This window comes from Schistocerca gregaria, chromosome 1 (genome assembly GCF_023897955.1).
Source record: "Schistocerca gregaria isolate iqSchGreg1 chromosome 1, iqSchGreg1.2, whole genome shotgun sequence".
NCBI classification, from domain to species: domain Eukaryota; kingdom Metazoa; phylum Arthropoda; class Insecta; order Orthoptera; family Acrididae; genus Schistocerca; species Schistocerca gregaria.
The window spans coordinates 1,124,361,052-1,124,387,557 of record NC_064920.1 but is presented as its reverse complement, the minus strand read 5'-3'; the positions used below and the strand labels follow the sequence as shown (position 1 = coordinate 1,124,387,557).

At 41.3% G+C, this 26,506-nt stretch overlaps 1 protein-coding gene across 1 annotated transcript in view; it reads right to left on the bottom strand.

Annotated features, from left to right (window-relative positions):
- LOC126292487 (uncharacterized) overlaps positions 1–21,936 on the bottom strand; it is a 460,325-nt gene extending 438,389 nt beyond the window's left edge. The window contains exon 1 of the mRNA XM_049986256.1: positions 21,880–21,936. The gene's annotated coding sequence lies outside the window, so the exon portion shown is untranslated. The remainder of the gene's footprint in view (positions 1–21,879) is intronic.
- Between the last annotated feature and the right edge of the window lie 4,570 nt (positions 21,937–26,506).

Here is a 26,506-nt window from a genome sequence, read left to right as displayed (position 1 = left end):
TTGAAGGTCCTATGTGCAGCATCGCGTTTATTCATTAACTGGCGTAATGCAGTGGTGGGCCACGGAGCGGGAGCTCTCTTTACCTTGACAGTGCGTTGAGGAGCATGTTTATCATACGGTGCAATAATTTTGCGACATAATTGCCGAATTTTTCCGTCTAAAGTCGGTTCATTGCTTATATCATGCCAAGGGATGTCTGAGCAATCCTTTTGAAGAGCGTCATGGTTAACATTTTTTAAGTTTCTGTAGGTTACCAGGTGAGATTTTTCTTTGGTAGTATGCATTGAGTAATTTAAGAATATCACATCATGAGCAGAGAGTCCCAGAGCGGATGTCTGATTGGCATTGGATTATTTTATCTGGTCTCTTTGTTGCTATTATATCTATGAGTGTGTGGCTGTGTGGCATGTGATGAGTTGGGTCCAGCGGTGTTAAACTCATATCATTGGAGTGGAACAGTCGCCTTAGTTTTTCGGCAGAGGGAGATTTTAACTGTAAGTCGATGTTTGTGTCGTCCATAATGATTATGTGTTCATACTGTGTCACGAGTGAGGACAGGGCAGACTGAAAGGAGCACATGGCACCGACGTTTGGAGGTTTATAGATTACTCCAATTAGCAGTTTCTGATTTGATGTATTTATTTCGAAAAACAAGAACTCTGCTTCTCCTTCGCCCTTTGCATCCGATGTGCATAGTACAGTAGGTGTCAGATCAGAGCGAACATAGGCACCCACACCACCCCCGAGTCGTGTTTCGCGATCTGCCCTTAGGAGAGAGTAACCAGTGATTCGCATAGTGTCGGAAGAAATGTTTGGTTTCAACCAAGTTTCAGAGACGAGGATAAATGGAACAGCGATTGGCAGAACAGGTCACAGAACGGCTCTATTTATCATTTAACACAGAAACGTGCTTAACTGATGAAAGGCTCCAAAAACACATATAAAATGAGCATGCCAAAAGGCGCCACGTCTCAACATCTTGCGCCCAGAACACAACAAAAACTGCTTGCTGATACAGAGGTTAAAAGAGTGAGCCAACAGGTGTACCTTTTGTCACACAAACTAACCTTCACGATTTCTCCGATTGAAGAAACTTAGGTAATCAAACATCAAGCCCACGCCAGTGGTCAACCTCAACTGCACTTAAAACAGCTTTGCCTTAACTGAAACACACAACACAGCAAGTACCGAACTATCCAAAATACAACGGTAAGCATTTGTAAACCCAAAAGGAACAATTTAGCACCAAATTGTCTAACACCCCAGGGTGTGATTCAAGTACTGGAACTTAAAAACTCTTTAACGTACTACCTTGTTTGGTCATGATACATACCAAGATCTTTGACTAACAGACATCAGACAAGTATTCAGAGTTACACAGTATAACATGAAAACCATATGCGGCACACAGTCTGTCTACTACACAAATAGAACAGTAAACTTTAAAAAAATTGCTCTGAGCACTATGGGACTCAACTTATGAGGTCATCAGTCCGCTAGAACTTAGAACTACTTAAACCTAACTAACCTAAGGACACCACACACACCCATGACCGAGGCAGGATTCGAACCTGCGACCGTAGCGGTCGGGCGGTTGCAGACTGTAGCGCCTAGAACCGCACGGCCACTCCAGCCAGCTAACTACTGCAACCCACATCCTTACGCACTACTTAGTTTATTCGTTTCTTGATCTTCATCTGCAATTTTTGCCTTCCACGCCTCCCTTCAGTACTAAACTTGTGATCACTTAATGCCTCGGTACGTGTCCTAACACCCGATCTCTTCTTCTAGTCATGTGGGGCCACAAATTCCTATTCTCCCAAATTCTTTTCAGCACCTCATTAGTTACGTGATTTATCCATCTAATGTTCAGCATTCTGCTGTGGCACTGCATTTCAAAAGCTTCTATTCTCTTCTTGTCTGATCTGTTTAGCGTCCATGTTTCACTTCCATGCACGGCTACACACCATACAAATGCTTTCAGAAAAGATTTCCTGACCCTTGAATCTATAGTCGATATTCAGAAACGCTTGCCCTTGCCCTGAATTTTATATCCTCTCTACTTCGACCATCATCAGTTACTTTTATGCCCAAATAGCAAAAGTCATCCACAACTTTTTTGTGATTTCATAATTTTATTCTCTCAGCATCGCCTGATGTAATTCGACTACATTCCATTATCCTGGTTTTGCTTAAATTTCAATAGCACAATACACAATTCTTAACGCTCACAGTGGAAAGAATTATGTGTGAACTATCACTGACAAAATCAACCAACACGGTTTCGAAGTAACATTGCCACAGTACAACAAGACAATTTTAAGCTTTTACTACTCTTTCCGGTTATCAGATATTTTGTGTGTCACAATACGTACACAATACAAATCCGAAACAGGCAGTCGATCTACTGATCGCCGGCACCTTGCCAGAAAACTTGCGTGTACGGCACAGGTATAAAAAGTGGATGCCATCATTTAAAAGAGGAATAAAGAAATGTGTAAAACTTCTATTACAGGGTTGGCTGGAGATAAAAGTCTGAAATGTGCACCATACTCGATACGCACCGTAGGTAGAACTGTCCTTACGGGTGTAGTAAATGTAATGGGCACTAGTCTTTTAAATCTACATCTTTCGTCAGTAAAAGACGGGCCATCTAATTGTGCACATTAAAGAGCCGAAGTTTTTATTTTGAAAGTTAAGCTTTGTATGCGCATCGCAAAGCCCAGTTCTGATTGCTTACGCTAGCAAGAAAACATGTAGGTCTCTGAACGAATGTGCTGATTCTTTTTTGTTAAGGCATTCGCAGCAGTTTAACCAAACGATTAATAGGTGAGCAATTCCGCCTCGCGACTCATCAGAAGCACAAAATGTGCAGGGATTAAGCAAATGCACACATGATCAGCAATCGTATTCCAGTCCGCATTTACTGTAAGGGTATGGACATTCATCCGAAACACGGAGGTTCTATTCCCAGTGCATCTTAATCAACGTTTGTGCCATCCCTACGTCACGCCAGGGGAATGCTGTGATCGGGGAATGTTGTGTAGAGGCAGCGGCCTATAACTAATCCCTCCTTTGATCGCTTGAGCGCATGGACCGACTGTAATGCCGGCGAGAGACAATGCTCTCCTTCAGAATAATTAAACTGCACGGGAAAATATTTCTGCTGGGAATGAGACATTAACACGTTTCTTTAATAACACACGTGAATAAACATTTCACAAAAAAGTAAAAATGTACACCAATGAAATTATTAATTTTCTCTCGATTATTTTTTCATTCTTCTGTAGATCTTCCCACATTCGTTGTTGGTCTACTTTACTCCGTACTCATTTAGATTTTGCTGAAATATGTATCTCATTCACATTTCATTCAGATGTTACACTGAAGGATGCAAGTCTTTTGTATTGAATAAGGAGTAAATTTTGTGGTAATAAAACGTGTTATACTGCATAACACGTTGTTGAACAACGCTTGTCCCAGCCTGAAAATATCAAACCATCGCTTTTAGCGACTCAGCTGTCTCGACCGAGAAGTTGTATTTATAATGTGCGAGCAAATGCGACCTCCCACTACCTACTATTTTTTTTCCAAAATGTGACCGCTTTCTTCATATTGAACTCTTTTTCTGTTCCCACAATTTTTCTCTTTACTGATCCTTCCAAGTTTACTATTGCACGAAGTGACTGTACAGGCTCCAGTAACCTAGGTTTTGACATACTTCAACAGCTTCAAATATCAACTACTTCCAGTTTCTTCGTCTCAGATTCTCCTCTGCTACTGTGCTCGACACTTCTATCTTATCCATACAATGACGCCTTGTTTTGGGCTCATCAGTCTTCCTGTCTTGTCTGATGCGGCTATGAATTCCTCTCTTGTGCCAACCTCTACACCTCAGAGTAGGGCTTGCAACCTCAATTCTCAATAATTTGTTTGATGTATTCCAATCTCTGTCTTCCTCTATAGTCTTTACCCTATACAGATACCCGCAGTACCATTGAAGTTATTCCCCGATGTTGTAGCAGATGTCCTATCGTCCTGTCCGTTCTTATTGTCAGTCTCTTAATTACATTGCTTTCCTCGTCGAGTCTGTGGAGAATCTCATCACTCCTTATCTTATGAGTCAACCTAATTATCAACATTTTTCTGTCGCACCGCAACTCAGACGCCCCGCTTCTGTTTTTTTCCAGTTTTCCCACAGTCTACGTTTCACTACCATGCAATGCTGTGCTCCAAACAAACTTACACAGACCGATATCTGTCTGATACTAGTGAACACATAGAAGTCAGTAAGTTTCCTTCCACTGATATGATCTGCATATATTGATTTTCTTTAAGTAGTATAGAGTACTATAAAAAAATTATTTTTAGAGTCCAGTAGTGTGACCAACAGTAAATTCTGAGCTAAAATAAGAAAATGATCTTTTGTGGTAGTATGTTGTCATCACCAGCACAAAAACTCTGTTTTACGAACATATTGTTGTATGCTTAATATGCTTACTGAAGCAGAGTATGAGCAACTAATAGACTACGTTAATTACATATAGGTCCTGTGGGTCGCTTTACACTACATCTATCAATGAAACGGTGGGAGTCAGTTTACAGAATCTTGACATAAATATGGGTGCATGCTACCAATTCACAGACAAGTTCACGAACCAGACATTAATATTTGGTTTAATAAAATAAGTTATGAAATAACATAATTATCTAAATACAAATTCTGCTATACAGCAGAAGAAGTCGTCCAGTAGCGTCTTTTCATCTTATTTTCTAATTTACCTCGGCTTTCAGGAATTTATTGTCACTGAGTAAGTAATCAAAGATTTTGGTAGCAATATTATTCACTCCTTTCTGTGCTAAGGTCATTTTAATGAATATTAATGAAGGTATAACGGATGTCATTGTTCCTGGTGAACTCTAGTGATCTACGAAAAATGTACTCTCATGCCCAGTTAAAATACTTAACTTCTTAAACTGTTGTATACAAGATGGTTGATGGTGAGCCCCACGTATTATTCTTCAGGCACTTTTATTTGCAATGTATTATTTGTGTCTTTCCAAGCTCGCAATAGCACAGTGTGCGAAAGTGGCTATACTGAGTTGCTTAAAAGACCCTGCAATGTATTTTTAATTACAATCTTATTAACATATAAGATAAAAATCGCCAACATTCTAGCTTACTTATTAACTTTCTGTAACAAGCTTTAAATTTACGAAAATGTTGTACACCAGCACTGGGAACGTTACGCACCGGTTTTCAAATGTGTGATGCATTACCACAACAGGTATTGGAACTATATTATCTTACTATTAAATGCTACAAAACAAGTAAATAAATCAAATAGTTGGAACAGTACACACACTGACAACCATGTAAAAATCTATATTGTCCTGGAGAATAATACTCCATGCCGCTAAGCACCGTAGAAAGTAAAAAACCAGCGGCAAAGATGCATTGCCAGTTATAAAAGTCCTCCTGAACAGCTCATGTTGAAGTATAATACTATCACAAGACTCAATGGTAAACTGAAAGCAGCTGCCTTCACCAATAAAATATAGTACTATAATCTACCGCACATAACACAGCCCAAAACGATGCTAATGTCTACTGTACAATGCTTGAAACATAACGCCGCTAAGTAAAATAAGTTGGCAGCTGATTCTCAAGGAGGACATCGCTAAAGCGGGCCCAGAAATGTTCCTTCGATGCTTCTGTCTTCTCATTTAATGCTGACTCATTCGTCTCTTCGAGCGCAAAGGATTTCAGCTACTTCTAAATTCGACAGCAACCACTGTTTTCCCTTTAAGGGCTGTAATGTTGCCCAGCGAATACTCCTCATTCCTAAGGTGCGGAATGACGACAGTATTCGTGACAACGTGTTAGATTTTATGAGGAGTAGGAACGGTGCGTCAGAGAATCCAATATATTCTAACACAACACCCCCCCCTACCCCCCCCCCCTTCCCCCACCCCTGAGGCGTAGCGCCGTATACCGATCCTGCCTTGGAGGCGGTTAAGTGGGAGATGTGTCTCAGAGCTGGATAGTGGCAGATGGTGACGCGAGACTGAACGCGCACGTAGTTTATGTATCAGCCGATAGAGGACAATATTGGATAGGGGACTGATTTAGTTTCGATTGTGCCCACTAGAGTGCACTAAAGTAATAGAATGTTTTTCATAAACTGTTCTAGTATTTTCATAAAGTGTTATTATGTCTTTTTGTGTAGGTAAAATGTTATAAATGTGTTTTAGCAGTATGAATGATGCGTGAGTGTGGTTTAAGGTTAATACGAAGATAATTGTTTAACAAGTTATGTAGTGTGATTTAGTGTGGGAACATTTCGAAGAAATATGGATGTGGCCAAAGGTAACTTTTGTAGAATAGATTTGTAAAGTAAGTTTATGCTAAAGGGAAAGTTAATTTAGGTATAAATAACAATAGTAAATAACTTTATGCAGAAACAAAACTTCAGCATGTTAGATAATTACGTCGGTAAAAAGTGCAGTCCTTAGGTTTACTATTTTGCGATTGGTTATTGATGAAAAGCACGAACTGACGCGGGAGAATGTTGTTTTGCTATTGGCTGTTGAGTAAACTGACCAATAGTAAAGCAATATTCTTCGCGCGCCTTTCTTTGCTGGTAGGAAGACTTGGAGCATTCTAGAGAGTCGGAGCCTAGCCATGAAACAGTTAGGACGTGTATTGTAGTAGTTCCGATGTAAATGATAAGTTGCCGGATCTAGCAGTGTTTCATACATCAAACGTGTGGTAAAGTGACGGCATAATTATTCCAATGTGTGTGTAGAAATTTCGGAATTTTAAGTGAATTTTGTAACGAGAAAAGACATATATTCCGCGTGGCGTATTGAGCAGGTCGATGGCTAAAAACTGTGACTTCATTAGGTACCGACCCACTTAATATTTGGCGAGCATTCTCAACAAAAACAATACGTCTTTTTGTGGTGTGCGTACTGTAAGACCTTCGGTACACACACCATCAGATTATTTGACTTGTCGCTCTAACGAAGTAGGCGAGTGTCATTAATATGTCTCGTGGTCTTATAGTGGCGTGTTTATCTTCTGCCGTTAGGTCAAGCGATAGAAATGCCACTTGCACGCTTAGAGTAGCAGATTGACGGTGACCAACTTTAAACAGAACTTGATTAATTTTCACACACACTTATTAAAATAATAGAAAGCATAGAAATTACTTAACTTGATTCTGGATGCTATTTACAATTGATAATCTGAAGTTCCTTTGGTATTGGTACGGTAATCTTATTCTCACATATCTCTGATACTTGACAAAGTGTCTATACATTTCTCTTCATGGCTATGTACAAGAATATGATAATCTTATTAGGCGCAGACTGAAACTTGACTATAGACTGGTACAGATTAATGCAGAGGGGTACAGACTGGTGCCGACAAATGCAGACTGACTAATCGGAGGTCTGTACACTCGTTATAATACCTCGCGCGTTCAGGTATTACTGTGCGAGTGTGATCCGCGAGGAGAAAAGGTTCTACGGTAGCAGCAAGCTCATTGGCTGCGTGACATATTAATACGCGGATCGGCGGAAGCAGAATTTGATCCGTCTCTAAGACAGCGCCATCTCTTAGTGCGGAGACGGACGAACGCTGCACCTGCGCTATTGTGCTTAGCGGGGCGCGCTCTAGTGGGAAAGTTGTGTACGCGCTGACTACGCGGAACTATGTACACAACACTTTTTGTAGCTATTTACGTTTTCGGGAAATGGAACACAATACACTTGCTAACGTGAGTGAAAGTATAGTGACTGACTGTGTTAAGACTAAGACGGTCTTGGCAGTAGTACTTGTTCACCTAAGTTTCAGAATTTATTAATTGAGGACAAAATTTCAAACCTTTCATTTCACGTGAAAAGTTTCTCCCGAAACGTAGATTAGTGACTTTAATTGCAGCCTGGTTCACGTCGAAGTAGAGTAGGGTTCTCTCGGCCTCCCTACTGATGAAATGCTGAGACAATGTTCACAGGTAACTGCAGGTTCGTCGTAAAGGGACGGAAAGAACCGCGCGCCGCACCCCGTCAACCCCTGCCCTCATTTCCAGATCCTAACACTGCATCAGAGGATGTCTTCAGCAAATCACTGATATCGTTTCACCATGAATTTTAATCACAATACTGCACTTTCGACATGCAGGTCCATCAGCAGAAGCGTTTCGTCCTTTCTAAACCAAGTACTTCGTTCAGTATCTTCCATTCTTTGACCAGTATTAACAACAAGTACGACAGCCTACGAAATGATAAAAGACGTAATTAACGGGATAACAGTAGAGTTGTTGTTGCAGCGTCAGCTGTGGTCGTCCAGCGGGCACCCTACCCCACAACTGTTCTGATGAAGCTTGCAGCAATACGCGCTCTGTCTGTGACGGTCGAAGCCGTCCTCGCAGGAAGAGGCCACAAACGCTGTTACCCGCCTTTGAGCGCCTGCTGCGGCGGCCTGCGCACAAACACGCCTCCTCACGCACGCGCACACACCGAATGCGTCTTCCACCTCGTTAACCGCTCCAAAGCAAACACAGGCGGACTGTATTAAAGGTGGGACGTCTGTCACTCCAGGTATGCAGACGAGGTGGTACCAGCTGTAATTTCCGCCCGCCGCTGGACGACAATGGAAATTTTGTGCCATCCTTTGTCCGTCTGAGGGGTGCCTGCAGCAACACAAGAGATATCTGTCTTTGGTCCGATTACTATCTACACCTCCGGCGACAAGAGAAAATTACATCCTTTATGCTTACTACTAGCAGATGCTGCTGGGTGAGTAGTTGAGAGAAAAGGACTTGGTGAGGGGCCTTTTCTCTCACACGAAACATATACGGGTAGGGAGGGACTTTCAGTAAACAATGTTCCGACTCGTAGCTCAGCCGTTCCTTCTCGTAAGCATCCACCACAAACGAGTGGTAAAGTACTGTTGACAAAGAGAAGTTATTGTAGAACTTCCAGCACTGCAGCGCGTCAGCAATCATAAGTATCGAAATAATATTGAAATATCCTTCTCGATTGCACAAACTACCTGGTGTTTACCTAGGTTTCAGCGTGGGTAACCACGCCCTCTTCAGAACAAATGTAAAATAGCTTGCCTAAATAGGCATATTCAAAGGCTATAATCAACCCCTACAGCGGCAAGACCCCATAACTTTTTTTTACAAATTCGCGGTACATATGTACCAAGTCAATAATATTACTTACTTATCTCAAACCTGTGTGTGACACACAGGGTTGAGATAAGTAATATTGACTTGGTACATATGTACCGTGTAATTGTAAAACTTTTATGGGGTCTTGCCGCTGTAGGTGTTGATTATAGTCTTTGACTATGCCTATTTAAGCAAGCTATTTTATATTTGTTCTGAAGAAGGCGTGGTTACCCACGTTGAAACCTAGGTAAACACCAGGTATTTTGTGCAATCGAGGAGCATTTCATAATTGTTTAGACGTTATTGTATCTCATATGCTTGCACTTATCTCACATTAAGATATTCCTCACGGATAATTCTGCTTGGATGATACACCACCAATTAAAATAGCAATATGGTCAGTGAAGCGGAGCAGTGCAATACCTATGTGATCCTATTCACCTACATCTGCATCAGTGGGCTAACAGTGGGCACACGGGACGACCTCTGCCTTGAATATCACGTTAGAGTGATAAGTATGTTCTTCGTGCTCCCCAATCCTGTTTCCCAGAGATTCACTAGAAATTGATCAGGATCATGAAGGAGAACTCCCAAGGTCTTAGACAACTGTTCAAGTTATATTCAAGGTCATGACGTAACTGTATAGTGGCCAAGCGATATTAAAATTGTCTGGGAGCTCTCTCCCCATCTATCTCAGTCAATGGGAGAGCAATAAAATGGGGGGAAACCCATTAACCAATTGGAACTGAGCTCTCTCCTCCCCTCCCTTTCTTACATTATGACTCCAGCAGCGCAGGTCCCCCTCATTCGAGGCCTGAGGATGATGTGGGAATCTCTGTAAGTCCATCTTTATAGAAGATAGTTGCTGGACACCGATTGTTGAATGTCTAAATTTTTCAGCATAAATAAAACTGGAAATTTAGACACTGAAGGTGTTTATCTGAAATCTTATGGGAGAATAGCTGTGACTTACCGTTATTTGTTGTTAAGGAGTAGACATCATTATCCTCTCCCTATACTGTCCAGCTCCTGAAGGAACTTCACCCGTCAAAGCGTCCCAGTTATAGATGAAAAAGATGCGGAGGGGCTGAAGGGGATGCTTGATCCTCATTGGTCCAGGGGGGAAGGGGTTTTCCACCATTTCATTGTGCTCCCATTGTCTGAGAGGGTTTTCCCGCGAATTGTATGGCACTTGACGACTACAGAGTTACTTCAGGACCTTTAATACAACTAACACAATTGCCTTAGACTTGTGAGGGTTCTTCTGGGTGACCCTGATCAATTTCTAGCCGTTCCTCGGGGATGAATGGAGTGGGGGGTACCAATGATCGCAAGTGGACATGCTCGTCCCGAATGCCCGTTACTCTACTGCCTATATCTATATCAATAATCCACAGCATTCCTTACTGTACGTGGTGGTGGATCGTCACGTAGTACTACATTTTTCCCTCGGGTTAGTTGTACCCTGTTGTCTCACTGGCTGCCAGAATAGCGTCTCCAATGTGAACAGGTCGAAAAATCAGCCAACCAGTTGCGGAACAAACGTTTATTAGCCCTAGGTTTCGATGTTTTTAAAAATGTCTTCTTCAGAAGTAGTGGGGCTTGCTATATCACATGATGGTACATTAGATTAGCTGAAGCCGATGTGATGTAAAAAAGCCCACTACTTCTGAAGAATACATTTTTTAAAACATCGAAACCTATGTCAAGGGCTAATAAACTTTTGTTTTGCAACTGTTTGGCTGATTTCGCAACCTCTTCAGATTCACATATAATTGCTGTTTCGCAGCAATGTTCAAGATTTCTTCTTCAATGTGTTGAATCACGTCTACAGACATGTACACTTAGTGCACAGTTTGTTGCGTGCCATCTTTTGCAGCATTTTTCCCCTAAGGGTGATATTACTCCATGTTTGAACTGCTGACGATTAACAGACTCCTACTAATTTTGGTGCACCTTCCCTTGACACGTGATACGTGATACAGAATGTTTCTGAAGAGGTGCAGTTCATATTACTGGCTCCGTTTGAGATTCAGTGGAAGGCAGCACATCGAAATTCGTGGTTAGGGTAATGGACGTTAATGGGTGTTACACTATGAGTTTTCCATGGCTCCTGTTCCTCTCTACAGGGCACCTAAACCTACCATTGAAACATCATTTACAGTCGAGTTGACCATTAGTGGCAGATCCTGTACTTCCAGAACAAAAGACAGTATTCACATAAAGATATATTACTACTTGAGGTACCTTTGACTTCTCTGGTACACGACTCTTGGTTGCCGTCCCAGCACAATTGGTCAAACAAGTGCAATGTGTGCCCCTTATCCCATGGATCAATTACATTACATTAACATTCTCCCAGTGAATGTAAGACAGTTTTTCTTACATTTACTGCTTTTAAGTGGTCGTTCATGCTCAGATGGCTACTAGCAATATTTTAGATAGTTACTGTTTCTAGTGATTTGTAGTTAATAGCAGACGATCTGGCACATAAACCGAGAAAATTTTGGTCTTATGCAAAATCTCTAATCAGTTCTAAATCTTCCATTCAGTCCCTTATTGACGAGGCTGATGCGCCGGTGGAAGACAGCGATACAAGAGGCGAAGTTTTAAATTTAACAGTTAAGAAATAGTTCACACAGGAGTATCGTACACAGATACCGTCATTTAACCTTCCGACAGACTCCCGTATGGGCGACATAGTAATAAGCATCCCTGGCGCAGAGAAACAACTGAAATATTTGTAAGAAAAAAATCACGAGGTGCATATGGAATCCAAATTCCGTTTTACAGAGAGTACCCTAGGGCAGTGGCCTATTAGATAGCCCTCATTTATCGTGAATATCTCTCCCAACACAAAGCCCCAGTTGACTGGAAGAAAGCGCAGATGACTCCAGTACATGAGAAAGATAAATGATCAGATCCGTAAAATTACAGACAAATATCCCTAACTTCAGTTTACTACAGAATTCTTGAACATATCCTCAGTTCGAATATATAAAACTTTTTTGATACTGACAAGTTTATGTCCACGAACCAACATGGTCTTAGAAAGCATTACTCGTGAGAAACTCAGCTTGCCCTTTTCTTACAAGATATATTCTGAATTATGGATGAAGGGCAAAAGGCACATTCCATATTTCTAGGTTTCCGGAAAGCATTTGACGCGGTATCCTATTGCAGGTGCGAGCATATGGAATAAGTTCTAGGATATGTGACTGGCTCGAAGATTTCTGAAGTAACAGAACCTATTATGTTGACGGCGAGCGTTCGTCAGAGACAAGGGTATCGTTAGGAGTGCCACAGGGAAGCCTGATAGGACCGCTGTTGTTCTTTATGTACATAAATGATTTGGTGGACAGGGTGGGCAGCAATCTGCGATTGTTTCCTGGTGATGCTGTGGTGTACGGTACGGTGTGGAAGTTGAGTTAGTTTACGAAGATACGAGACGACTTAGGCAAAATTTCTAGTTGGCGTGATGAGTGGCAGCTATCTTTAAATGTGGAAAAACTTAATACTGATGAATAGAAATATCAAACATGTAATTTACAGATCCATTATCACTAACGCCCTGCCTGACACAGTCAAGTCGTTTAAACATCTGGTCGTAACGTTCCAAAGCGATATGAAATGGAACGAGCATTTGAAAACTGTAGTAGGGAAGTCGAATATGAGACTTCAGTGTATTGGGAGAATTTTAGAAAAGAGTGGGTCACCTGTAAGGAAGACCGCGTATAGTACGCTGGTGCGACCTATTCTTGAGTACTGCACGAGTGTTTGGGCTCCGTAACAGACGGGTTTGAAGGACGAGTCGAGGCAATTCTGAAGCGATCTACTAACACGCAGTGTAAGTAGACTGTTTAGGTTTTTATATTGGTAACGCCACGTAGCGCTATCTATGAAAATCACTGGCTGTGCTATGTGCAGTCTGTGGCTGGATGGCATAGTTCAAAAACTCTCTATTGTAGTGGGCAGTTGGATGTTAACAGCGCGTAGCGTTGCGCAGTTGGAGGTGAGCCGCCAGCAGTGGTGGATGTGGGGAGAGAAATGGCGGAGTTTCAGAGCGGATGATCTGGACGTATGTCCATCAGAGACAGTAAATTTGTAAGACTGGGTGCCATGAACTGCTATATATATATTATGACTTTTGAACACTATTAAGATAAATACATTGTTTGTTCTTTATCAAAATCTTTCATTTGCTAACTATGCCTATCAGTAGTTAGTGCCTTCAGTAGTTTGAATCTTTTATTTAGGTGGCAGTAGTGGTGCTCGCTGTATTGCAGTAGTTCGAGTAATGAAGATTTTTTGTGAGGTAAGTGATTTGTGGAAGGTATAGTTTAATGTTAGTCAGGGCCATTCGTTTGTAGGGATTATTGAAAGTCAGATTGCGTTGCGCTAAAAACATAGTGTGTCAGTTGTGTGTTGATTAGAATACACTCCTGGAAATGGAAAAAAGAACACATTGACACCGGTGTGTCAGACCCACCATACTTGCTCCGGACACTGCAAGAGGGCTGTACAAGCAATGATCACACGCACGGCACAGCGGACACACCAGGAACCGCGGTGTTGGCCGTCGAATGGCGCTATCTGCGCAGCATTTGTGCACCGCCGCCGTCAGTGTCAGCCAGTTTGCCGTGGCATACGGAGCTCCATCGCAATCTTTAACACTGGTAGCATGCCGCGACAGCGTGGACGTGAACCGTATGTGCAGTTGACGGACTTTGAGCGAGGGCGTATAGTGGGCATGCGGGAGGCCGGGTGGACGTACCGCCGAATTGCTCAACACGGGGGGCGTGAGGTCTCCACAGTACATCGATGTTGTCGCCAGTGGTCGGCGGAAGGTTCACGTGCCCGTCGACCTGGGACCGGACCGCAGTGACGCACGGATGCTCGCCAAGACCGTAGGATCCTACGCAGTGCCGTAGGGGACCGCACCGCCACTTCCCAGCAAATTAGGGACACTGTTGCTTCTGGGGTATCAGCGAGGACCATTCGCAACCGTCTCCATGACGGTCCCGCACACCGTTAGGCCGTCTTCCGCTCACGCCCCAACATCGTGCAGTCCGCCTCCAGTGGTGTCGCGACAGGCGTGAATGGAGGGACGAATGGAGACGTGTCGTCTTCAGCGACGAGAGTCGCTTCTGCCTTGGTGCCAATGATGGCCGTATGCGCGTTTGGCGCCGTGCAGGTGAGCGCCACAATCAGGACTGCATACGACCGAGGCACACAGGGCCAACACCCGGCATCATGGTGTGGGGAGCGATCTCCTACACTGGCCGTACACCTCTGGTGATCGTCGAGGGGACACTGAATAGTGCACGATACATCCAAACTGTTATCGAACCCTTCGTTCTACCATTCCTAGACCGGCAAGGGAACTTGCTGTTCCAACAGGACAATGCACGTCTGCATGTATCCCGTGCCACCCAACGTGCCCTAGAAGGTGTAAGTCAACTACCCTGGCCAGCAAGATCTCCGGATCTGTCCCCCATTGAGCATGTTTGGGACTGGATGAAGCGTCGTCTCACGCGGTCTGCACGTCCAGCACGAACGCTGGTCTAACTGAGGCGACAGGTGGAAATGGCATGGCAAGCCGTTCCACAGGACTACATCCAGCATCTCTACGATCGTCTCCATGGGAGAATAGCAGCCTGCATTGCTGCGAAAGGTGGATATACACTGTACTAGTGCCGACATTGTGCATGCTCTGTTGCCTGTGTCTATGTGCCTGTGGTTCTGTCAGTGTGATCATGTGATGTATCTGACCCCAGGAATGTGTCAATAAAGTTTCCCCTTCCTGGGACAATGAATTCACGGTGTTCTTATTTCAATTTCCAGGAGTGTAGATAAAGAGCAAAATGTCTGAGTACGTTCAGTTCTGCTCAGCTGTTTGAAAATCAAATAATGTAAGAGGATTACCAACACAGTAATTCATTAATTTTTCTAAGGGGACGTTTCAGCAGGTGACATGTAAATACTTCTGGAACTCAAATGGGAATCCCTGGAGGGAAAGCGACTTTCTTTTCGAGAAACACGATTGAGAAAATTTAGAGAACTGGCATTTGAAGCTGACTGCCGAACGATTCTACTGCCGCCAACATACACTGCGCGAAAGGATCACGTGGATAAGATATGAGAAATTCGGGCTCATACGGACGCATATAGATAGTGGTTTTTTCCCTTCGCTGCTTGCGAGTGAAAATGACGCAAACTACAGCGGTTTGAGGAGAATATAGGTAGATGTAGTATAACCGAAGGGTAGCGAATTTCACTGCCTGTTTATTTGCAGTAATTATATTTGTTTATGTTCAGACATAAATCTTGGTCCCAGCATCATTCGTCGATTCTCTGCAGGACTTCCCGCATTTTGGTACAGTCTTCTTGTGTTTCTGCCTTTGTGGCATTTCTTGCGTTTTGTTATTACGCTCTATAGAAATCAGTGTAGAAAGATTCAGTCTCTGTACGCTAGCAAGAAGTTAGGATTGTAAGACTTACCATACCACTAAGCCACAGGCGGTCTCAGAGCGTGAGATAGATACAGCGGTGATTTTTCTATGAGGCTTCGTACCAAGATTTACTGTTTAAACATTCATAAAGGTCTCCAGCAGTACTGCTGATGTTATTTGATTTGACAACATTTTAACAATAATTTCAAGGTCTCTCAGTTCATACAAAAAAGAAAAATCTTTAACTTTCAGTTAATGTTTATATCATTGGTGGACAGAATCAGCCAATCACAATCCCTCCCGGAATAAAGAGTAAAGATAGTTCACAAGGATTCAACGACCGGTTTCCGAAGAGGCAATGCGTGATTCCGTGTGTGAAGTGTGATTTCGAGTGAAAAGGAACGATATGTTAAAAGTTGCCTCAAAAAGAGTAGCTATGCGAACTCGTATTTTTCAAAACATTTTCTATGAATTTCTACGGTGACCTAGAAATCATTATTAACCTGGAACTTTGTTGCTTATATTAACGTTAAACTGGTTCTAGAAATCGTTTTCCTGATTTTGTGATGATACGAATAGAAAGAAAATTAGGTTTCATAATACTATTTCGCAATTCTCACTGTAATAACGTGCCATTCCGGTATGCAATGTTTATTGCATGCGTATTAGAGCCAGTGGTCGGCGGCGAAGAAGCCGAAAGGAGGCAAAAACGTGTCATCTTTACGAAACAAATGGTAAGCAAATTGTCTCTAGTCGTGATGGGAGAAAGGGGCACAGATGGAGTGAGATCAACATCAGCGCTCAATCCACTGTGTATTTTGCACCTAGCATTTATTTTTGGCGAGAAGCGTTAGATTCAGGAACTCACCGTGTAACATATGAAGGCTGCATCTCACATCCCTTGTGGATGAGAATGTTCACGGGTGATCATGTCGCATATGAGACGGTGTATCACCGGTGATAGATTTCACGGCGGATCTTTAATATGTACTGAAAACAGTGTGCGCACTATTACAGCTGCTTGGGATACTCTTGTTGTTACCCTCATATTTACGGCATTTGTCCCTTTAAGTACGTGTTGGCTTCCATCTGGAAGGAAGTCCTGAACGTGGCAGCCAGCCGCGGTGAGCACTCGAACATGTAGGCGAACCAATCTCTCTCTGTCGAGTCCTCTCCTGTGACATCCTTTTACATCCTTTTTGTATCAGAGTAGCAGCTGAAATTATTTAATAGATATATCCCAGTCTCTAACTTCCTCTACAGTTTTTACTTTTTACCCTCTCTGGCTACCTCGAGCACCGTGGTAGTCATTCTCTGATGTCTTAATTGGTTCTCTACCATGTATTCCTCTCCTCGCCAATTTCGCGGAGGACCTCATTCCTTACCTTATCAATCCACCTAATTGTCAACATTGTTCTGTACCATCACATCTCTTCGATTCTCTTACGTCCTGCCCTTCTCACAGTAGATGTTTCTGTATCGCACAGTGCTCTGCTCCAAACGTGAATTTTCAGAAATTTCTTCCTCAAATGAAGACCTATGTTTGATCCTAGTACAATGATCTTGGTCAGGAATACCATTTTTGCCAGTGCTAGTCTGCTTTTGATGTCCTTCTTGCCTCATCCGTCATAACTTTTTGCTGCATAGGCAGGAGAATTCCTTAACTTCATCCATTTCGTGATCATCAATACTGATGTTAAGTTTCTTGCTGTTCTCATTTCTGTTACTTGTCATTACTTTCGTATTTCTTCGATTTACTCTAATCCATATCCTGTACTTATCACACTGTTCATTCAATTCAGCAGATTCTGTTATTCTTCTTTACTTTCATTGAGGATAGCAATGCCGTCAGCGAATCTTATTATTAATATTGTTTCATCTTGAATTGGAAACTCACTCTTGAATCTTTCTTTTATTTCCGCCAATGCTTTTTCTTTTATCTGTGAACTTCGTACTTTATCTTCCACCCTTATCGTTCCTTCTTGGTTTTTGTGCGTATTGTATACTACTCGCCTTTCCTTATAGCTTAGCCCTAATTTTCTGAGGATTTCGGACTACTTGTACTATTTTACGATGTCGAACGCTTTTTTCAGGGCCACAAATCATGTGAGCGTGTCTTACTTTTCTTCAGTCTTGTTTCCATTATCAACCATAACGTCGAAACTGCTTCCCTGGTGCCTTTATCTTTCCTAAAGCGAGACTTATCGTCATCTAACAAATCCTCAGTTTTCTTTTCCATTCTTCTGTATTTTACTTTTGTCAGCAACTTGGATGCATTGGCTGTAATGCTGATGGTGTGATAACTGTCGCACTTATCTCTTGCAATCTTAGGAACTATGTGGATGATGTTTTTCCAAAAATCGGATGATATATTACAACTCGTACATTCTAGGCACGAACGTGAACAATGGTATAGACGCACTATCGACCACCCTTGTCGAAAAGAGAAAGATATGCGTTTTTTCCATCCTTCGTTGCTCCAGCGGCTGAAAAACTACATCTATAGGGGAGCAAGGTCTTTGGCAAAATCTCAGTGAACTCCTACAAGAATCTCGTCCGGTCCCGATACCTTTTCATTGTTGTGCAGTTTTAACGGAATTTGTATTCCGTGACCGTTTATCTTAATATGTTCAACAATACAACCGCAGCGTTTGTGTCATAACTGAGGGGGCGAACCGCATTACGATTTCCCGCAATGAAATAATATTTAAGGGCCAAATTCAGTAATAAGGCCCTCTCTGTGTGTTTAGTTTCGATGCCAGTATATTCAGTGAGCGACTGGGTAAAACATTTAAATTTGCTTATTACCCTTATTGGACTTTCGGTATGATAGTTGGGGAAAGTTCACTTTTGAATTGAATGAACAGTTGTCGTGTTGCTCTCCTTAAGCTTATTTTCGCTTCGTTTAACGTTTAAAGTCTGATTAAGCTTTGTCCCGCTACAGATGGCGAAGCTAATCGTCCACCACCATTTTTCCTCCCATCTGCGTCCTGCCTTCCCACTTCCCCACACCTCCCCTGTTCGTAAAACTACTTTCTTGGAACCTGTTCCTTCAAACAGAGATCTAACAAATTTTATAATTTCATGAACAGATTTAACAAATAATGTTATATTGATAACAATATTGTTGATATTTGAAAACATTCTCAGTTGCCACTTCAATTATTCTTTATCGTACAGATAAAAAAAATTGTCGTTTGCCAACGAATATTTTATTTGTGTGTCGCAACCATTTTCGCCTATTCGTGACAGGAATCTTCAGTGGTTATTAGCACAAAGGAAATTATCTACTTATCATATATTGATATGATCTGTTGTTGTTATTGACATCTCATTTAAATCTGTTTCTATTTTAATCTGTGTGGTTGTGTATTTTTACATTCACTTGTGGTCCTTTTCATGCACCCAGGGGCTATAACATTATTCCCTGATAACTGAACTTTTAGTTCTGTCATCGGAAAATCCCGTGTAACACTAACGTGCCGTGAAACACACTAATGTTACCCTCTGAGAGGATTTCTAAGTTACACCGTGCGTGTGCCTAATGGAAAGGGGTATCGGACTATAATTTCGTATTTTGTGAATTTGACAATAAAACCAAGTAGGCCCTAACCTTGGGAGTTAACATAAGTGGTAAGGTTGGAAGGGAAGGGAAAAAATGAATGGTCGCCAGCCTCATTAGGCACATTAATTTGGAAATATATATTTGAGAAAACTGGATATTAGTTATTGAAGATACTTCTGTTAAGATTTCCCTTTGAAAGCGAATAGGATACAAACTGACACAGTGCACGCTGTACTGTGTGTAGCAGCAGTTACCAATTACATACCTACCAGTAAATTATGGGGAGCGAAATTGTACCGAACTCATACTAATGACGGCCACAATCAGTAGCATTACTTAGTCAAAATACTGAAACATCAAAATTAGTTCTGAACCTCATGCAGTGAACATGAGGTGCTTCTATTTTAACTGACATGAATAACACAAATAAAGAAAAATAATATTTTAAATACACAGCTCCTCTGCAAATAGAAATTTTCCTTAGAAACAGCAATAGTTGATTTTTTCTTAATACGAGGACACTATGATGGGGACCCATAAACTGGTATAGTTTCACTACCCAAAGTTCTTTGATTATTGCAAAATAACACTTAAATTATTTTGTAATGTAATAAAATGCAACATTGGTCTTAATTAACTTCAAAAGGAACCATTCACGATGAATACCAAAACCGCACTATCTTTGAAAATGTGCATGACTTCATTTCTAATAGTACTACCGCAAATCGTTTCATTAAAGATTTATATGTACTTGTACTTTAATCACCTGTGCAGCAGGTGTTTTTGCAATTATACTTATACACACTTGCACTCTAATCCCAGAAAATTCTATTTTATAATAAACTGAGGATACTTTAGCAAAAGCCTATCCAACATCACTTTTATGGTTTTCGTTTTCAAATAATTAAGGTTTCACATTGATTAATGTTTAAATTTTTGTACTTGAACTTCCTACCTTAACAATTTCACTTTACTCTCACTTTAACTTTTGCTACTTCTTTCACTTTAGACAAAAAATCACTTCTAAACACATGAATTCAAGAGTGGCTCATTTAAATTAGGATAATCGGCTTTAGAAGCACTTAGGTGAGCACCCTGTGAAGGCTCGTGATCAGGATTGAAGTTGTGGTTTCGAACACGAATTGACGTTTCATATGATTATTATTGAAAGAACACAAAAATTAACTGGTCCATGTCAATACACATTACGTAACTGAGTACATGAATGCTGTGAAGCAGTGGTTAAGATTAGTGGCAGGCGAAATGACGGCTAGCTGCACTCAGGACTCTTGATGTGCAAATGCTCTATGAAATCTCTTTTTGCCGTCAGATATTTTTCATATTAGAGCCATTCCATTATTCCGTGAATACTAAATAATAGCCAGATCTACATCCGAGACAAATCCCTTCTAATTCAGCTTCCAATTGCCCCTCTTAGCACCGTCGAGGTATACCGTGCTAAGGCTAGCCACATGCAGCGTGGCGTTCACACAAAGGAGCCGCTGAGTTCGACCGCCAAATCCACCTTTTACATCGCGCCATGCCACTTTCGTTGCTAAGGGGCTTCTCTGCAGCGTTTACATGTTAGAAATACGAGCGCCCTAAGCATGAAACAGCTTTTAAGAAACACACTTACTTTATAAACATATTCATATTACAATAATTTAAAATTTCAACATTATTATTTATTTAATTATTTTTGACGTGCGGGGTTAGCCGAGTGATCTTCGGCGCTGCAGTCGTGGACTGTGCGGCTGGTCCCGGTGGAGGCTCGTGTCTTCCCTAGTGTGTGTGTGTGTGTGTGTGTGTGTGTGTGTGTGTGTGTGTGTGTCCTTATGATGATTTAGGTTAAGTTTTGTGTAAGCTTAGGGACTGATGACCTTAGCAGTTAAGTCCCTTAAGATTTCACACACATTTGAACATTTTTTTGCTTTTCTCATATGTACATTACAAAACTCTAAATTTCTTGCCATACATCAAGGAGTTCAAACAACACAGACCGCACACTTGATAAATTGCAGATACACAGTTACTTAAAATAAAGGTACTCTTTATCGATATAAGTGTTACAGGGTGTCGTTATATACGTACTACAAGCACATAGTATAGATTTCTGTCACGTTATATGTGAGTGCAGCCTTTCTCGGCGAATTTCAGATATGCAGTTTTCAAGGTATGTCAGCCGAGTAGCGTCGTCGTTTCGTAGCAACGTTTCGATGGAATGCGTCTCCATCATCTTGAGGCGAACTTTGCCTGAAGATGATGGAGACGCATTCCATCGAAATGTTGCTACGAGAGGACGATTCTACTCGGCTGAGAGCCGGTGCAGACTGCATATATTTCTGTCACACGTGTCACATTTAGACATATCTTTGCACGTATCTGTATTGTAGCACACTTTGCAGCCGCAAACCATTTTCCCATTGTTCTCCCAATGAACCGAAGTCTGCCATAATATTACGGGCACGGACTATTTATATATATTCTCTTGAAAGTTATTTAAAATGACTACTTATAGGCATGTATGCAAACATAAAATATAAACACTTCTGCAGAGAGATTCTATTCATGATCACTGGAAACTCTGGTAGCGTACAGCGGTGAAGTTTACAAAAACAGTTTATACAGCATGATTTGAGAATGAGCCCTTGTGGTGATAGTAAAGCAGTCTACTGACCTGTGAACGTGAGTGTGAATGTCACATGTCAGGCTAGGTGCGCACTGAGGCCGGCACGTCGACGCCAGCGGCGCGGCGCCCGTCTGGAACACACGCACAGGTAACAACAAACAACATAAGCAACAACAGCAACAACAAAAACATTAGATGCAAATAACAGGCAAGCCGCTCCTCACAGCATCCACGGACACTGGCGCGGTGGGATGGGGTGATATTTTTTTTTATTTGGCTCTCCCGAATCTATGTTTTACCTACGGTGCCGATTTTTGACATGCATGTGTTTCGGCCGCGAGTGTTAAGGTCGATATTGGCCTCGCCAGAGATACTGGAGCGCCGAGTTGGTGGCGAGTGGCCCTCTGGCGACGAGGAGAGGAAGGTTGGAGAGGACAGAGCGAGAAGGACAGAACGGCACAGTGTTGGGGTCCGGATGGTCTGAATTGTGCGTAAATAATTTTAGATCTCTGTGGGAATGAACTGATGGTGAAACCGAGATTCCGGCCGGAGTGGCCGTGCGGTTCTAGGCGCTACAGTCTGGAGCCGAGCGACCGCTACGGTCGCAGGTTCGAATCTTGCCTCGGGCATGGATGTGGGTGATGTCCTTAGGTGAGTTAGATTTAATTATTTCTAAGTTCTAGTGGACTGATGACCTCAGATGGTAAGTCCCATAGTGCTCAGAGCCATTTGAACCCCCCCCCCCCCCTCTCTCTCTCTCTCTCTCTCTCTCTCTCTCTCTCTCTCTCTCTCTTCTGCTCTTCGCGCCATTTGAACCATTTTTTTTTTAACCGAGACGCTTGGGAATTCAGCGTTGCGGTGGAACAATAAGCCGTGGGCTGTGCAATTGTGTGGACGGAACTTACGGCGAGCTGTGGCCGATGTCGTTTGTGGGTGTTTTGCCACGGCAGATAAACAAGACAGCGCGGGCCCAACCTGAACACGCTGTGCTGTAGGATGTTCTCCCACAATAAGAATGTCATGATATTGGAGAAGAAAGCAGTGGGATACGGCACGTGTATTAAGCATCAGTGACTTCTGCGGTGTTAACTTACATAACTGTGTGGAGATTGAGCAGTAACTGTCACTTTTCAACGGAATTTATGATTGTGTAAAAGTGTGGCCAATGGATCGGTTAGTAGGACATGTTTTGAGGCATCAAGGGATCACCAATTTAGTATTGGAGGGCAGCGTGGAGGGTAAAAATCGTAGAGGGAGACCAAGAGATGAATACACTAAGCAGATTCAGAAGGATGTAGGTTGCAATAAGTACTGGGAGATGAAGAAGCTTGCACAGGATAGAGTAGCATGGAGAGCTGCATCAAACCAGTCTCAGGACTGAAGACAACAACAACAACATGCCGGATGGACGTTGTAACAAAATTATTATATTTCCTATTTGAAAACATAATTTTCTGTTATCAGGATTACTGACTGGACGGATTTGAAACTGTCAGTTCTGAGCTGTAGTTCAGCGTGTTATAAATACTTGAGTTTGACAAGTGTGCTAACTGTGAGTTTTGGATATGTTTTTATATCTGCGTGTTTAGTGAAAGTGAATTTTGAAGCTTGTAAGGTACCTTCCTACCATTACGATTTCTTAAGTTTTTATTTGGAAGTGATGTTTGCTACTGATATTGGTTGAGACTTTATTACCCGATTAATCAACAGATCATTTATCTAACCAGCCTTTCTATGAAGTGTTTTAAGACTTGTTTTCCAGTGAACTATTATTAATAAATTACGTAAATCAGTAATGCTGTGTAAGCAGTTATTGAAGTCCAATGAACCATGGCCACTTGGGAACGGGCATTGATGTAACATTAGGGGATTAGAGGCTTTTGTTAAGTTGTGGCAACGCTAATCCTGTTGTTTGTTGTTCTTGTTGAAGAGTCTAGTCGCCCGTCAATTAAATACTAATTCTTCACAATACCCATCTAAAACACATTTATATTGTGTAGCAAGTGTTATGGAGAAAGCACATAATTACATATCTTCAGAAGCAAAATCGGAAGCAGCCACAATTCTTCCACAGAAAAGTTTTAAGAAATAAGCGTAAAAACAATTACACATATTTATATTATCAATTCACATTACTCTTGAAATTTAACCATAGACAGTACAGTCAAAAAAGACAGACTTTTTCCTGCACCCTTAAGGAAATTAAGAATCCTTTTAAGTTCGGTTTGGTTTGCTTTGACAGAAATGTCCTGTATTTAGTGAATATGTTTGAAAGTTTGTTGTATATTCCCATGTATAAATATCACGGAATGAAGAATTGCTTGTAAGATCTAATTATTAAGTACCGCCCCATTGATGCAAGCTTGTCATTTTTCTTACATACTGTTTGGTTCACACAAGGTTCCTTGCCATGTGGTTTGCATAAATTACCGTCAGATCTCATTCTCTGGGCATTTATAAAGTTTTCTTGTATCAAAAATTTATTCAGCTAAACAATATGAGAGACATTACTTTGCCACTAGTTCACATTCTTGGTATTTTGTAAATTTGGTTAAAGATAATTTTTGAAATTTGGTGGCATGTTGAGAGATGTTATGCTGACCATTTCTCGATAAGGTGCCCATTAATATTTGCTTCACTTGTTTCTGTGGCCTATATTTTACGTAAATGGTGTTTGTTACAAGCCTCACTTAGTCTTTTGAACTCCGCGGCCGGTTTTTCAGCGGGCGGTAGCTGCGGTGGTTTGTTGTTAGTACGCACTGCCTCGGTGTTTATTGTCTGCCTATGAGGCGCGTTCCCGATCACCCAAGTGCGGTGTTTCGCGCTGCCTGCTAGTAAATTTTAAGTTAGTGGCTATATTACTTAACGTTCTGGCCTATGGAACCTTATTTAAAATTTTACTTAGTCATATATCTTCTTTGGAATATGCTTGTATTGCCCATATTACGAATTTCGCTTAGCTAACTTGTTTCTAAAGTAGCTTAAGCACAAGGTACTGTCTCTATTATTATGTTACGTGAATATTTCCAAATACTTTAACCATAATTATTGAATTCAGCTTAAATTGCGACTGTACTTGTTTCACGTGTGGACAACCTTAATCTATTTTGCTGTTTTCGTACTTTACAAAATTTTCAGTGAATTTTGTGCTGATTTGCGCTTTCCCTCTAGTTTGTTAAGGACCTGATTAGTAAAAAAATAGTAGAAAATACTTTGAAGGACATAAGTGACTTTTCTTAAATTGTCTTAAAGATATCTTTGATGTTTCCCTGTGAGCAGTTCTGTTTCATAAGGAACTTAGATCTTTTTATTTTGGCACTATGGTTTGTGACTTGTTGAGGTAAAAATCACTTGTTAAAGCCGATTATATCTGTGTGGAACCAATTAGCCTTATTCTGTCACTCATAATTATTTTTGATTATTGTATTTATTAATTCATGCTATTTTGTGGTGGGTAAATAAATAACCATTCTATTCTATTCTGTTCTGGGTTCACCCTTACATGCTTTCATTGTCTTACACCCATCCAATCTTTAGGGTTTTCAATGAGAGCCTAGTTCATGCAGTGAAAGAATTTACCACGAAGGATTGCATGCTCACACACAACGCTGGTATAAGGTTATAGAACATGAAGAATGCTATGTAGTACATGTAAAAGTAAATTCTAATTATGTTATTAACACACTGTCGATCTAAGAATAAACATGTAGTGAGAAAATAATGTGGGGCATTATTTATTCAACGATCTTTGTTTTACCAAGGTAACTAAAGTGGCAGGAAACAATCAAGTTTCTTCAAATATCCTTGAACAAATTACCACGTTTTGTTAATATTTTTTTCATTGTTTACCGAAACGGTTGAAAATGATGCCTATAAGGATTACTTTCGTGACTTTTCGTCCCATAGTAAGTTATTATTATTTAACACTTGAGAATTTATTATTATAGCCGGTAAGGCGTAAGAAACATTTATTTTACGTGATCGGCTGGGCTGAGTCTGTACTCAGGGCGGGACAAACAGCCCGATGTGAAGAGGTCTCTCTCTAGTACAGCACTCCCTTCTTCGTTTTCCTTTGAGTTTTTTGCAGCAGAGAGTTATTCTTTCTGCTAGAGCGCATGGTTGAGTTCACTGTTCCACCAATTCTTTTGGAGGGCTTTTTCTGCAGCGCAAAGCAGAGAAGCTAAATATTGAGTTCATAAAATACTTCTGCTATTTTTCTTTGCTTTTTAACTTCGCAGCAGTATTTTCCGATTTCAGATGTTAGAAAGAGCTCGGTTATGCAGATCTACTGCAATATTCGAGCACTTGGGAGACTTAAGTTAACGACCTTCTTCAGGTGCAGACGTATTCCCCGCGGTTGCAGTTTTCTCAATTAAATATGCAGATACAGCAATTATTGTTCAGAGTTCCGTTAAAACTGAATTCAGCCTTCGCTTCATGACCGACGTGCCTGTGTGTTTAAATAAACGAAAAGACATGCGAAATGGGAAATCTGTAGATAACTTTCGACCGGTTCTGTTACAAAGCGGTATAGAACTATAGAACATTTAGTCATCGCTATACTCGTTAACAAATGTAAGCGCAATATGAAAGATCATATAGTGATACAGTAGGTCATTGAAATTTATTCGATTTTCATGTTTTTCATTACTGCTTCATTACACGTCTGTGAAAG